This window comes from Bufo gargarizans, chromosome 2 (genome assembly GCF_014858855.1).
Source record: "Bufo gargarizans isolate SCDJY-AF-19 chromosome 2, ASM1485885v1, whole genome shotgun sequence".
Taxonomy (NCBI): domain Eukaryota; kingdom Metazoa; phylum Chordata; class Amphibia; order Anura; family Bufonidae; genus Bufo; species Bufo gargarizans.
Window position 1 is genome coordinate 267380985 of NC_058081.1, and position 15613 is coordinate 267396597.

The window sequence follows — 15613 nt, forward strand, 5'->3', positions numbered from 1 at the left end:
TTGGGGAGTTCAGGAGTCCCAATGAGCAATTTGTTCTAGTCTGTAAAGTTGATCACATCTCTGAAACACATAGCTCTATAACTAGGTACTCCATAAAACAGTGGACTGATTCAAACCTTTTAGCCCAAATAGTTTCAAATCACCTAGCTCTCATGCAGGTTAGAGATCTACTTTGTCACTCTTCAGTCCACTTTTGGAGACACTATCTGATCAGGCAAAAATGATAAACATACCTGTTTTGTCCCTTTGTCCAGAGAATGATACCCCCTCATACAATGACCTAAGGAATCATCCTATGTTGGCCAGCCTCTCCACTTTCCATATCGCCCACTGTTTGCACTTCATAAAACACCTGAAAGAATATCCCTGTTCTACTGAACATTGTTTTTGAAAAAATGGCCTTACAAATGAAAGAACCAAAAATAAAAATCTCTCAACTATACACCCTCATTCTCTCCTTAAAAAGCCCTAAAAGTTATTCCCTCATCTCCAAATGGGAACAAGAACTAAATCTTCAGTTCTCACAGCAGGAGCTGGGTTGTGCATTGACTGCTCCGTCAAAGGTGTCCAGATGTGTCAAGTTACAAGAAAATAGCTATAAAGATCTCACTCAGTGGTATTATACGGCACAACGTCTACACTGAATGTTCCCAGAGGTTAATCCCCTCTGTTGGAGATGCAACATGGAAACTAGAACCCGGAGTCCTATATGGTGGAAATGTTCTAAGATAACACCTAATTTGCAAACCATCTGCAAAATACTCTCGAATGTCCGTGAGGTGACCATCCCAGTTTCCCCGAAGATGTGTCTGTTTGGTGTGCTCAGGGGACTCAAAAGCCTTAAACCAACATATGTAAAATTTTACTAGCATCAGCTATATTACTTATAGTCGTCAAATGGAAACAATTCGATCCTCCAACCATACGACACGTGGTCATGTGATTTAAACGAAACCTCGATGCAGAAAAACTGCATCGAGGATTTTTTTCCCTCGATGAATTGTTTCAGCTCTACCCTGGCATATATATTGATGACCTATCTTAACGATAGTTCATCAATATCTGATTGGTGTGGGTCCGACAACCGGCACCTCTGCCGATCAGCTGTATGAAGAGGAGGCAGTGCGCTATGTGAGCGCCACTTCCTGGTCATTACACTGCACGTTGTCTCCTGTGGCGGTGATGTAGTGCAATTACAAGCACTTGCTCCATTCAAGTGAATTGAACAATTACTACCTCTTCATTACACTGCTCGTCGTCTCAGAACAGGAATCAACGCTCGCATAGAGTGCGGCCTTATCTTCTAGCTGCTGATCAGCAGGGGTGCCGGGTGTAGGACCTCCACCAATCAGATATTGATGACCTATCTTAACAATAGGTCATCAGTATGTATGGCAGGACAACCCCTTTAATGTACCCAGTGCAGGTCTACATCCTAGCAAATGGATATATATGTCACAAAGGAGGGAGATGCCATATTTGTAGGTACGGTATATGCATGATTATTATAATCATAATACATTTTTTTGGGTGCTGAGCCCCTAAGGAACTTGCACCATGAAATTGTCTATTTTACCACCGACCATGATCATGGCTTCAAGTTCTTAACTTTGTGGCAAATTTATTTATTTATTTATTTTTTTGCAGTGTTTTTTTTGGGGGGGGATCGGGAATAAGACATGTTAAACCTTTCTGATATTCTTGGACATTGCTGCAAATGAGCTGCAGAAAGTCAGTACAGCACAAATAAATGCAGTCTTAGATCAGCTACCTCTGAACCTTTCTCATTAAGATTACTTTATTATCATAAAATCTCATGCAGTCCAGTGGTTTCGAATCCACACAGGGTGCTTTAGATAATTTGTGAGAGAGTACAGATACCTACTTGACATCAGAAATAGGGTTAGTTCGGAGACGTTGCCTTCCAACCTATGTCACCTGAAATAGCACATTATTTATTTTATTTTGGGGGAAGGGGGTACCAGTTTGTTCGATTATTTTTATCATACTTGGTCTAGTTAAGTTAATTTTATAAGAACTTTTTTTTTTTCAAAGACTTTTGTGCTAATTCAGTTCATGATATATGCATTGGAGATTTTTATATATTTTTTTCTATTCTGAGCTTCCGTCACTTATTTCATTTGCATATCTATATATACAGTAGGTAAATACAATAATGGCTGCCTGCAACTACCACTAGAGGGTACATAGGCACCACATAAATATGGATTTATTGCTAAAAGAATGATATGAATCTTCAGCAAATTCCTACAATAAAAATGTATAAAATAAGTAAGAGCAGGATTGTGTTCTTATTTAAATTAAATTTGAAATAAAAAATGCTTTACTCCAAAGTATGGTTCTCATAAAAATTACAAGAAAGCATGATCATATTTTTATTTATTTTTTTAAAATATCCAGCGTGCATAAAAGTCCATTGTTACACACTCTTAACTCAAATTTCTTAACTCATCGCGTATCTTGAAACAAAAGCCATTGAAAAGCAATTGAAGGGGTGTGTGTGTGTGTGTGTGTATATATATATAATGTGTGTGTGTATGTATGTATGTATATATATTTATATATATATATATAGCGACAGCTATGTTTCTATGTATGTATAGAACAATATAAGCACTTTTTGCACTTCTTCTATAATAATTTGCACTTCTTCTATAATAATTTTATCACCTATTCATGGGTACAGGTCTTGGCTGTTCTTCCCGCTACATTTCAGTCGGTTGTAGTTAGCCTGTAGAAATCCAATGGGATATTCTAATCACACATTTTAGGCATCATTACCACTATAATGCAAATTCCACAGCAGCTATTATGTTCTGTCAAACTGCTCATTTCTGTGGGCTGTCAGACTTATTGTCTGCTCTCTGTCTCCTGTATGGGGTTAATGTATCTGCTGTTTGTAAAATGTGTTATGTATTTCAGGGCGAACAGGAGTGAAGAGGTTTGCTTCATAACTGCAGCAGGGTCAAGTCATTTCAGTTATCTGTTACTTTGTACAGTCTCTAGGTTACTGCTTCTCTTCATCTTGCCCATATTAGGGTACTTTCACACTAGCGTTTTTTTTTTTCCGGCATAGAGTTCCGTCACAAGGGCTCAATACTGGAAAATGACTGATCAGGCATATCTCCATGCATTCTGAATCAGGCAAAAGAGAAAACCATAGCATGCTACGGTTTTATCTCCGGCGAAAAAAAACGGAAGACTTTTCCATGGGAATGTATTAGTGCCGAATCCGGCATTCAAAATACCGGAATGCCAGATCCGTCCTTCCATGCGCAGACCGAAAAAAAGGTGAAAAGAATAAATGCCGGATCCGTTTTGCCGGATGACACCGGAAAGACTGATCCGGCATTTCAATGCATTGGACTGCTCAGGCATTTTTAAGACTGATCAGGATCCTGAGCAGTCTTACTAATGCCATCAGTTGGCATACGTTTTGCCGGATCAGACAGGCAGTTCCTGCGACTGAACTGCTTGCCGGATCACTCTGCCGCAAGTGTGAAAGTAACCTTACAATATCCATGGAATATAAAGTTATATGTAAGAAAGTAAACCACTTGCATGTAGTACCACGTTCCATAGCAAGCGGGTCTGTTCTGTTTTACAATCTATACATGCAGATCTTCTTTTTCAGACTCTAGAATGTGTGTGTGTGTGTATGTATGTATGTGTGTGTATATATATATATATATATATATATATATATATATATATATATACACACACACACACACACACACACACACACACACACACACACACAGGGGATACCAACTGAAAACACAAGTAAGGCTATAGGATTTATGTGGGTCTTGGAGCAATTTTCACAATTTAACCTGCCCTTCAGTATCAAGCAGTGGTGACAACTGGGGATATGAGGTTTCTGCTTAACAGCATGCTGCCAAGTGTCAATAGGTGGTAGCTGGAGATAGCTTGCTAAAGGCAGACCATACTGTCATTATAACTCTGCTATTCTCATGCTCATAAAGTTGAAAATGGCTGCTGTAGTTCTAAGGTAGTAACGTCTCAGGCATCTCAATTGGCTTTAATCCAATTTCTTTCTTCTCCTCATAATCTGAAAAAATATCTGCGTCTCTCATATGCAGCACCTTGTGAATGCTGGCTATTATTTATAATGTAAACAGGAGTTGTGCTGCTTTTTTCTAGAGCGGTTCATCACATCCGTTTATAAAAAATGTACCTTCTGCCCCGCGCCAAGAAAACAAACAAACAAACAAAAAAAACTTGCACATGCGCAAAATCCCGCTCCCACACAGCTTAATAGATAAAACAATAAAAAAAAATATTGGGGGGTCAGAATATGGCGATGAAAATTTTTTTTTTTTTTTTTTTTTTTTTAAACACAAAATAAACTACACATATGTGGTATTGTAATTGTACTGACCAAGAGAATAAAGGTCACTGGTCAGTTTTGCCTGCCGCATAAGAAACGCTGTGGGGACAAAGCTCATAAAACGGGGACGAAATTGCATTTTCCACTACATTGTATGCCATATGAAATGGTAGCTTTAGAAATTACAACTTATCCCACAAAAAACAAGCCCTCATACAGCTATGTGAATGGAAAAATAAAAAGGTTATGGCCCTGTGAATACAGAGAAGAAAAATGAAAATGCAAAAAAAAAACCAAAAAAAAAAAACCCCTCTGGTATTCAAGGGGTTAAGTTTGTTAATTTCTAGTCACTTTTGATGGTTCAATAGATTTACACATGGTAAAACTCAGTTTTAAAGAAATGTTAAGTTTCCACAAAACTATACTATGGATTGAAAGAGTGGAAGACTTGGTCTCTTCTTTATTCATGTCCTCTGTTTTTTCTTTGTGTTAATTAACTAGGTAATTATTTTTATTTTTTTTAAGGTTCCATTATCCCTGTCACATTCATCAACTATAAAACATAACTTCAAACTTTGGAAATTGATCCCCAAAGTCCTATTTAGTTGTTGAAATGACCCTCATGATCCTTGTGTATAAATGCTGGTTTGAAAAGTAGGATTTACTTTCTATCATCATTGTTTAACAGATGTGAACATGCATTGTGTCTAGACGCAATACATGTGTTGTTGGTTCGTGCAAGTTCCCCCCCTTGGTTTTAAGTGCATTAAAAGTAGTTGCTGCATTGCTGTGAATGACATGTTCTACTTTGCTGTCTTGATTGTGTTGCTTCTCTCTTCCCCAAGCAGAAACAAAAAATGGCTTAATCTTGCAGTGAGGAATAATAGATGGAATGTAGTCTTGGGAAGTCTTCCTTTATGCCGGCAGTACAACGTGCGCTGCTGACTGAAAGTGCCTGTGGGCATTTGGTCCCTATAGCCTGTATTGTTGTCAGTTAAATGGGATCATGAGTGTTTGAAAGGTGTTTGAGAATGAACTGAAAATCATTTTCACAAGTGGATGATTACTTCTGCCACATGTTAACCCAGCTCCATCAGAATGACCCAGATTTTTGAGACTGCATTAATTGCTCTTTCAACCTTGACTGAGATTTTTCTCTTTAAGAAAGCCCTTTGCTGGACTCAGCAGCTACATGTATTGAATTTTTCTTCCTGTATTTTCTCCATTGTCTGAGTCAAATAAAGCCTTGTAAAAATAGAGGATTTACCATTTCGGCCGTAGATTGCTTCATTCCTCGGAATAAAAAGGAGAAATCAAAATGGTCTATGAGAAGTAATAACTGCCCTTTTCCACATTCTCTCTTCTGAATACTTCCAGTATTCAGCATACAATTATGTTTTTCAACTATTCATTAGTGCTGATTTTTCATCTTGAAGTATAACCATGAACCGTCACAGCATGGACGCAGTACTAATAAATTGCCATATTCCTTTTCATATGCCTCACCAGAATAAAACAAAACCATGGCGTTTCATGTTATGTATTGTGATAGGAAAGAACAAGATTTCCAAAAGCCTGAAAAATGTTCAGGGAGTGTAAAAAGAATGGTAATGCATAGTCTTTTTGTAAACTTTAGATTGCTTCATTTGATTAATATTATTAATAACTAAAAATGTTCTCAGATGAGAAAAGTGTCAGGTTGCTGATAAAAAAAAAAAAAAAAACGCCAAAAAGTTGATTTTTTTTTTTTTTTGCGGGAATTAAACTCAACACAGAAATTTGGCATTTCCAGCATTAGTCTTCTGTTACGACTTGTCATTTTCAGTTTAAGTAACAAAACAGGTAAGGTCAATGTTGACATTTTAGCGTACTCTGTGATGTTTAGCAAAATAGTATTTTAACATTTTTAGAAACTTACAAAATAGAGCCTTTTCAAAAGCTAATTTTTTTTTTCCTGTTATTTCTATAAAAAGGAGATTTCGGAATCTTATGTTGTCACCAGGTGGATTAAGAGTATATTTAGAGCACCATTGGGAAGGCAAATTACTACTGCTGATTACACGTCTTCATCAAATATCCGCTTTGTGCTATTGATGCTTAAAGCTTTTGTTGGACTAATCCCACGTGAAAACATGTGATTACAGAATTAAGAGGGCAGTCAGTGTTCTATTATCATGGATATGTAACAGAAATCCTCTGAAAATGATGTGCTTGTTATAGTGACTGCTCATTCTGACCAGTTCAGTAATACGTGACCAAATGATTTCTGTAAACAACTAGAGGCACATGGAACTATATACCCATTTAACTTTTTCTTTTCTTTAACTTTAGATATATGCCTATGGGCTATAGCAGATTAATGTGTGTGAGAACACATGTATTACTTTTGTTCACTTTTTGTCCAAATATAGTGAAACTACTGCATTAAAATCCAGAAAACAGTGCATCATTTTCCTATTATATAATCACTAATCCCGCATCTTCCTCCCAACTCGCGAATCTGAGGAATCATCATTTTTTATTTTTTTTAAACTGACCAAAATTTCTTGCTCCTTTAAAATGTTACACATCTGACTTTATCATGATTCTTTAAGAGTTTAATTTTGGCTAGCCATTGCATGTACATCACATTTTTTAAGTCAATTTTAACTTACACCATACAAAGATGTGTTGCAACCCAGTTAGTCAATGAACCAAATTTAGTTAAAATTCAATTACAGTAGATACACCCAGGCCAGATTACTACCTGCCCTGTTCAATATAAACATCACTAAGGCCTTGTTCACACACTACAGTCCTCTTGTGTTATTGCAATCTGGACTTTTACAGCATTATGAAGTATTGTAGCTTAAATAGACTCAACGAACAACAAACTGTGCTTCAATTAAAACAAGTTTCGGAAAGGAAATAAAGTTTTTAAAGTATCTCAGATGGGAAAGGGATACAAGGATTTTGTTAACTCATAACCTCCAAGTGATGGAAGCTTTCAACAGAGAAGTGGCAAACCATTCCTCCGCCTCAAAAATCCTGACAAACATAAGAAACTGTATGGTCTCACTCAGATAAAGTCAGTGCTTTTGATTCCACTATTAGAAAGACATGAAAAATTGTATTAATGTCAGAACTGGAAAGTTAAAAATAACTTCTAACATGAAGCTTAAAAAGTCATCTCACATTTTTCAAAAACATATTGGTGGGTCCATGGTTAAATATGGAATAAAGCTAATACAACGTTTCAGATAGGTAATATGTAGATTTGGACAACTTTTTCTCATTCAAGCAATTTTATAAACTTATTTTATTTTATCTTGTGGTTTGCTTAGTTTATCTTGGTGTGGTTTTATTACTCTAGTATTCGCTGTAAACTCTTTCTATAATGCAAGGCACTAAAAAGAAAGATTTTAATTTGGTCTTGATACTTATATTTGCAGTAGTGTCTTCCACAAATTGTGTGATGTTTGGATTGAATAGTAGAGAATGGAGGAACTGGTAAAATATGAGTGAATATTAAAGGACATCTGTCAGCAGATTTGTACGAAATAGGGCTGCACGATATATCGAAAAAGTAATCGAATCGCGATAATTGCCAAATGTGATTTGGCCGACGCAAAAATGCTGCAATTATATATGAAGGGGCCCCGCGCACATAACTGGTTTTGTGTGTAAAGTATTTTACTACTGTGTGAAACAAGCTCTCTCCTATTGATAAAATGGCCAGCTTCTGTACTCACTTTCACGATGAATGCACTGCAGCGAGCGGGCCGGCCGGCGAGTGACTGACGTCACTTAGTAACGCTCCTGCCGTTCGCTGCAGTGCATTCATAGTACTGTGAAAGTGAGTACAGAGGCTGGCCATTTTATCAATAGGAGAGAGCTTGTTTCACACAGTAGTAAAATACTTTACACACAAAGCCAGTTATGTGCGCAGTTTAGGACACATGAGGGGACACATAGGGCCATGAGGGGGACCAGCATAAGATGCTATATGTGTGTGTTTTATGCTGGCCCCCCTCATGGCCCTATGTGTCATAGCACACATCCCCTATAACAGTGCCATCCACAGGTCCCCCATAAGTGTCCTCCACAGATCCCCCACATAACAGCGTCCTCCACAGATCCCCCACATAACAGCGTCAGCGGCTCATATGGGAAAATCCAAGCAAATAGACCTCTAGCACAATTCCCTTAAAATATCACATCGCATATTGTTATCGCAATTTTTAGGGCCCTAATCGCAATCGCACAAAATTCCCATATCGTGCAGCCCTACTAGGAAACTGGTTGACCTGTTGTACCTGCTCTTGGCAGCTGTGTTGGTCCAATATTTATGTGTCCATATTGCTTAGAAAAATCATGTTATAACTAGCAGAAGGATCCAGCTTTGCACGGGTATATTTCATCTATTTAATATAATTTTTGTGTATTGTTAAGATATTGACAGTATCCCCCATAACAGTGAATTCCACAGTCCCCCTCCCCTTAGCACTACCCCCCCATTTAACAGTCACCTCCACAGCGGCCTGCCTCCTTAACAGTAACATCCACAATAAACGCCTCTTTAACAGTGACCTCCACAGTGCCCTGCCCCTTTAATGCTAGGGCAACACGACGACCTGTGTCGCGCAACATTTTGTATCAATTTTTTTTTAAATGATAGGCTATGGAGCCGCACTGTGACTTCTGACATGCTACGACTGCGGCACGACAGTCGCAAAAAATCCATCCAAGATGAATTTTTTTGCGACTGTCGCGGCGCAGTCGCAGCATGTCACATGTCGCAGTGCAACACCATAGACTATCATTATAAAAATTGTCGCTCAACACATGTAGCAGTGTGCCCTTTGTGTTGTGCCACACATATCGTCGTGTAGCCCTAGCCTAAAGCTGACCTACAGCATTGAAGAAAAATGGTTGGGTTGTTATGAAAACCTGGAGTAAAACTGTGTGTATGTGGAGACTAAGGGCCTGCAAGCTTCTGTGATCCCTACAAGATTTCTTTCCAGGTAGCAAGGGATGTGTAAATCAAGATTCGTTGAAATGGATGGTTGCGTTTTTGAGTGATCGTGGAACATACATACACACATATATACTTCCTTCTTTATATAAATAGATATCTGCAAAAGAGCCTCTAGGAGCAAATGGGGACGTTGCCTTTACACCTAGAAGTTCTGCATTCTCTTCAAATGCTGAGCCCACTGCACTGTGATTGGCAGGTGTGATCACATTTTCACTGCCTGGTCCTGTCAAATCAAAGTGCAGAGGACCCGGCAGTTGCAGAGAAAGCTGAGCGTCTAGGTGTAATGGCAATCCCCTGGATAGTGCTCTGTCGTGTGGGACTCTGATGCAGATCTCTGCACAGAAAGGGGCAAGCAGCACCACTGTGCAGGAAAAATGATGAAGGGACGCAGCATTCATTCAGCGATGGCATAAAACAATAGATAACACAAGACATGTGTTTTTTATTTATGAACTAACATTTCAGTCACTGACTAATCTTTATCAAACACGGATTAATATGGAGATACTGTATGTCCGGCACAGTGTAATGCAGCAGCCACTGCTGGAGAATGCACTATTTTTCAGAGGTGGCTGTTGCAGTATACTGTAGAGTATATCCATAGCAATTTGTATGTGTTAAAGGTTAAGGGGTGACCGAAACATCATTTTATATTTGGATTGCAAATAAATAAAATCACAGCATATATCAGCTGGATCATTTTGTTTGCCATAAAATAAAAGCACAGCAATTGTTTATTTAAGATGGTATCTGCAAACTGTACTTCTATAGGAAGACGAAACAACACAAGGTTTAGATCTGAGTCATTTTTTTTTTTTTTTTTTCCTGAATTGCAACTTGTTTTATAACTTTTTTAATTTCCATAAGCTTACATGCATATTCAGTCAAAATAGAGATTCACACATCTTCTCTTCCTTGAATATGTGCCACACTAATGATAATTAAACAGTATCACTTTCAATAGTGTTAACTTATGTCATAGTGGTACAAAACACATGGGGAATGCTTTGCACATTCAAAGTGAGAAACTAGTAAACAGAGCGAGGACATAGTGGACCCGACGATATATATACACACACATACTATATATAAATAAATATACAGGTGAAACTCGAAAAATTTGAATATCGTGCAGTTTATTTATTTCAGTAATGCAACTTAAAAGGTGAAACTAACATATGATATGGACTTATTACAGGCAAAGTGAGATATTTCAAGCCTTTATTTGTATAATTTGGATGATTATGGCTTATAGTTTATGAAACCCCAAAGTCACAATTTTGAGGTACCCGTTGCTCAGGGGGTATGGATTAATTACCTAACTAGAGTGTGACACTTTGAGCCTAGACTATTGAACCTTTTCACAATATTCAAATTTTAAGCTGCATTAATGCAATTCCTTTTAATTTGAATTACTGAAATAAATGGACTTTTGCACAATATTAAAAAAAATTGAGTTTCCCCTGTGTGTGTGTGTGTGTGTGTGTAAATGTATGTATGTATGTATGTATGTGTGTATATATATATATATATTTCCCCAGTCGTTTCCATGACAGCACAAACTGAGATTGCCTTCCTCTGATAGGACAGGAAAAAGCTGTTAAAAAACCCACCCTCCACCCCTCATCGCCTGTGTTTTTTCCTGTCCTGTCAAGTAAGGAAAGCCAGAGAGGTGCTGGGAGAAAAGTTTTTCCTTCAATCCCAACAGGGGAGATCCCGCTCCCTCTTCGTCAAAACAATGACATCATCCCGGTCGGAGGAAGGCTCAGCTCCTTTCTAGGGGTTTGGGAACAAACCATCATGGATCCATATATATTAGGCATCATAGAATATGGCTACACTATAGAGCTGGATTCCCTTCCTCCGCAGAGGTTCGCCCTGACCAAGCTTCCCAGGGGCCTCGAGTCTCCCTTATCCGAGGGCGTAAGAAATGTATTACGCCTGGGGCAGTAGAAAGGGTCCCTGTCGGAGAATTGGGGATGGGTCACTACTCCCCCTTCTCTCATCTCTAATAGCTACCATCAGTTTCCAAAATTCTGTTTCCAGAAAACTGACAAAAGCCAAATAACTTTTCAGTATTTTAAAGCATCCCATCAGCAGAGTTGTACCAATGAAACTGGCTGACCTGTTACATGTGCACTTGGCAGCTGAAGGCATCTGTGTTGGTCCCGTGTTCATATGTGCCCGCATTAAAATCAAAGGTTAATACAGGGAGTGCAGAATTATTAGGCAAGTTGTATTTTTGAGGATTAATTTTATTATTGAACAACAACCATGTTCTCAATGAACCCAAAAAACTCATTAATATCAAAGCTGAATATTTTTGGAAGTAGTTTTTAGTTTGTTTTTAGTTTTAGCTATTTTAGGGGGATATCTGTGTGTGCAGGTGACTATTACTGTGCATAATTACTAGGCAACTTAACAAAAAACAAATATATACCCATTTCAATTATTTATTTTTACCAGTGAAACCAATATAACATCTCAACATTCACAAATATAGATTTCTGACATTAAAAAACAAAACAAAAACAAATCAGTGACCAATATAGCCACCTTTCTTTGCAAGGGCACTCAAAAGCCTGCCATCCATGGATTCTGTCAGTGTTTTGATCTGTTCACCATCAACATTGCGTGCAGCAGCAACCACAGCCTCCCAGACACTGTTCAGAAAGGTGTACTGTTTTCCCTCCTTGTAAATCTCACATTTGATGATGGACCACAGGTTCTCAATGGGGTTCAGATCAGGTGAACAAGGAGCCATGTCATTAGATTTTCTTCTTTTATACCCTTTCTTGCCAGCCACGCTGTGGAGTACTTGGACGCGTGTGATGGAGCATTGTCCTGCATGAAAATCATGTTTTTCTTGAAGGATGCAGACTTCTTCCTGTACCACTGCTTGAAGAAGGTGTCTTCCAGAAACTGGCAGTAGGACTGGAAGTTGAGCTTGACTCCATCCTCAACCCGAAAAGGCCCCACAAGCTCATCTTTGATGATACCAGCCCAAACCAGTACTCCACCTCCACCTTGCTGGCGTCTGAGTCGGACTGGAGCTCTCTGCCCTTTACCAATCCATCCATCTGGCCCATCAAGACTCACTCTCATTTCATCAGTCCATAAAACCTTAGAAAAATCAGTCTTGAGATATTTCTTGGCCCAGTCTTGACGTTTCAGCTTGTGTGTCTTGTTCAGTGGTGGTCGTCTTTCAGCCTTTCTTACCTTGGCCATGTCTCTGAGAATTGCACACCTTGTGCTTTTGGGCACTCCAGTGATGTTGCAGCTCTGAAATATGGCCAAACTGGTGGCAAGTGGCATCTTGGCAGCTGCACGCTTGACTTTTCTCAGTTCATGGGCAGTTATTTTGCGCCTTGGTTTTTCCACATGCTTATTGCGACCCTGTTGACTATTTTGAATGAAACGCTTAATTGTTCGATGATCACGCTTCAGAAGCTTTGCAATTTTAAGAGTGCTGCATCCCTCTGCAAGATATCTCACTATTTTTGACTTTTCTGAGCCTGTCAAGTCCTTCTTTTGACCCATTTTGCCAAAGGAAAGGAAGTTGCCTGATAATTATGCACACCTGATATAGGGTGTTGATGTCATTAGACCACACCCCTTCTCATTACAGAGATGCACATCACCTAATATGCTTAATTGGTAGTAGGCTTTCGAGCCTATACAGCTTGGAGTAAGACAACATGCATAAAGAGGATGATGTGGTCAAAATACTCATTTGCCTAATAATTCTGCACTCCCTGTATATTAATTAACATAGAGAATCATGGACTTTATAAATATATGGGTGGGACATTTATAGTCATGGATATAAGAAAATATTGATATGGCACTTAAGTACATTGCACTTCGTCTTATTAGTGTTTTTTCCACAAATATATTTGATGTAATAATTAGTGATGAGCGGGAGGTGCCATATTCGATTTCGCGATATTTCGCGAATATCCGTATGAATATTCGTGTTATATTCGTCGAAATCGATTATTCGTAATTATTTCCAATTATCGCAAATAATATGCGATTTTTCTTTTAATAGTATTATGCAACATCCTTATGACTAATTGACTATGGCTAGGCTAATATGTTTATTTTACGAAATTTCGTTATATTGCTCTAACTTCGTCTTTTAGAATATTACGAATATTCTAAAAGACGAAGTTAGCAATATTCAGAAATTTCGTAAAATAAACTTATAGATTGTAATTTAGCTAATATGGTGCTATAATCCTTTTTTTTTCTCAAATTTTTTTTTGCCTCTTCTGAACTTAAGTTTGGTTAAATATGTACACTATTAAAAAAAAATACTATAGCACTATATTAGCTAAATTGCAGTCTGTGTATTTTACGAAATTTCGTAATATTGCTCTAACTTCGTCTTTTAGAATATTCGTTATATTCCTCTAACTTCGTCTTTTAGAATATTCGTTATATTGCTATAACTTCGTCTTTTAGAATATTACGAATATTCTAAAAGACGAAGTTAGAGCAATATTAAGAATATACGTAAAAAGTTGAAATCGCAATTCGATTATTATAACTTGAATTAATCGAATTGCGATTTCAACTTGGACCTGGTTTACTATGGTTGCTGCTATATTCCATATTCGTTAATTCTAGCCTAATATGGAATATAGCAGTGCTAAGTTGAAATCGCAATTCGATCAATTCAAGTTATAATAATCGAATTGCGATTTCAAATTAGCACTGCTATATTCCATATTAGGCTAGAATTAACGAATATGGAATATAGCAGTACGAAGTTGAAATCGCCAAGCGATTACTTCGAGTTATATTAATCGCATTGCGATTTCAACTTGGACCTGGTTTACCTTGGTTGGCTTCAATGGCTTGGTAGAATTTGCGAATATGACGAATGTATTCGTCATATTCCACAAAACGAAGATATTCTCCATCTTCGTTTTAGCTACCTATTCATCAACTTCGCGAATTCTAGCAATCATATAGGAAAGTTGACTATAGAGACAGCTAAGTTTAATTCGCTATGCGATTATGTTACTTAGCTTTTTTTTTTTTAATAAATAGAATAATTATAATACCTGATTATAATTATTTTATTTATATAAAAAAAAAGCTAAGTAATATAATCGCATAGCGAATTAAACTTAGCTGTCTCTATAGTCAACTTTCCTATATGATTGCTAGAATTCGCGAAGTTGATGAATAGGTAGCTAAAACGAAGATGGAGAATATCTTCGTTTTGTGGAATAGACGAATACATTCGTTATCTTTGTTTTGTGGAATATGACGAATACATTCGTCATATTCGCAAATTCTACCAAGCCATTGAAGCCAACCATAGTAAACCAGGTCCAAGTTGAAATCGCAATGCGATTAATATAACTCGAAGTAATCGCATGGCGATTTCAACTTAGTACTGCTATATTCCATATTAGGCTAGAATTAATGAATATGGAATATAGCAGTTAAGTTGAAATCGCAATTCGATTATTATAACTTGAATTAATCGAATTGCGATTTCAACGTAATTCTCAAATCCGACAGTACATTCTAGTATATGGAGATGTTCCCATGGTGATGGGGACGCTCCATGAGCACGGAAGTCGGCAGAAGCGGCAACGGGCACTGACTGGAGCATTAAAAAAAAAAAAGAATATTCGATTTCGCGAATATATAGCACTATATTCTAAATATTCGCGAAATCGCGATATTCGAGAAAAAATTCGAATATTCGCGCTCAACACTAGTAATAATGACATCAATTTCTGCTTGTATGTTCAATATCACATTGCTTGAGAGAGGTCCTGTGATAGAACTGAAACGTTGCTGAGACATGGGTGAATAAACTTTTTGCACTTTTATTCAAGAATATATATATAATATATATATATATATATATATATATATGTGTGTGTGTGTGTGTGGGTGTGTGTGTGTGTATATATATATATATATATATATATATTTTTTTTTTTTTTAATAAAGCAGGCGGCACTCTCAAATAGGCTCCGGTATAGAGCCGAAACGTTGCGTCCTCTGTGGGTAATATATATATATATATTTTTAGCAGAAGGACCCGGCTTCGCACAGGTGTATTTCATCTATTTCATTTAATGTTTGTGTGTCGTTAAAAGATATTGACAGTATCCCCCCATAACAGTGACCTCTACAACACCCCACCCCTTTAACAGTGAACTCCACAGTCCCCTACCCCTTAACACTGACCC

General features: G+C 37.6%; 1 protein-coding gene across 5 annotated transcripts in view; it reads left to right on the forward strand.

Annotated features, from left to right (window-relative positions):
* The window catches only part of CADPS2 (calcium dependent secretion activator 2), a 605828-nt gene that overhangs the window by 209926 nt on the left and 380289 nt on the right, over nucleotides 1–15613 (forward strand). The window lies entirely within an intron of this gene.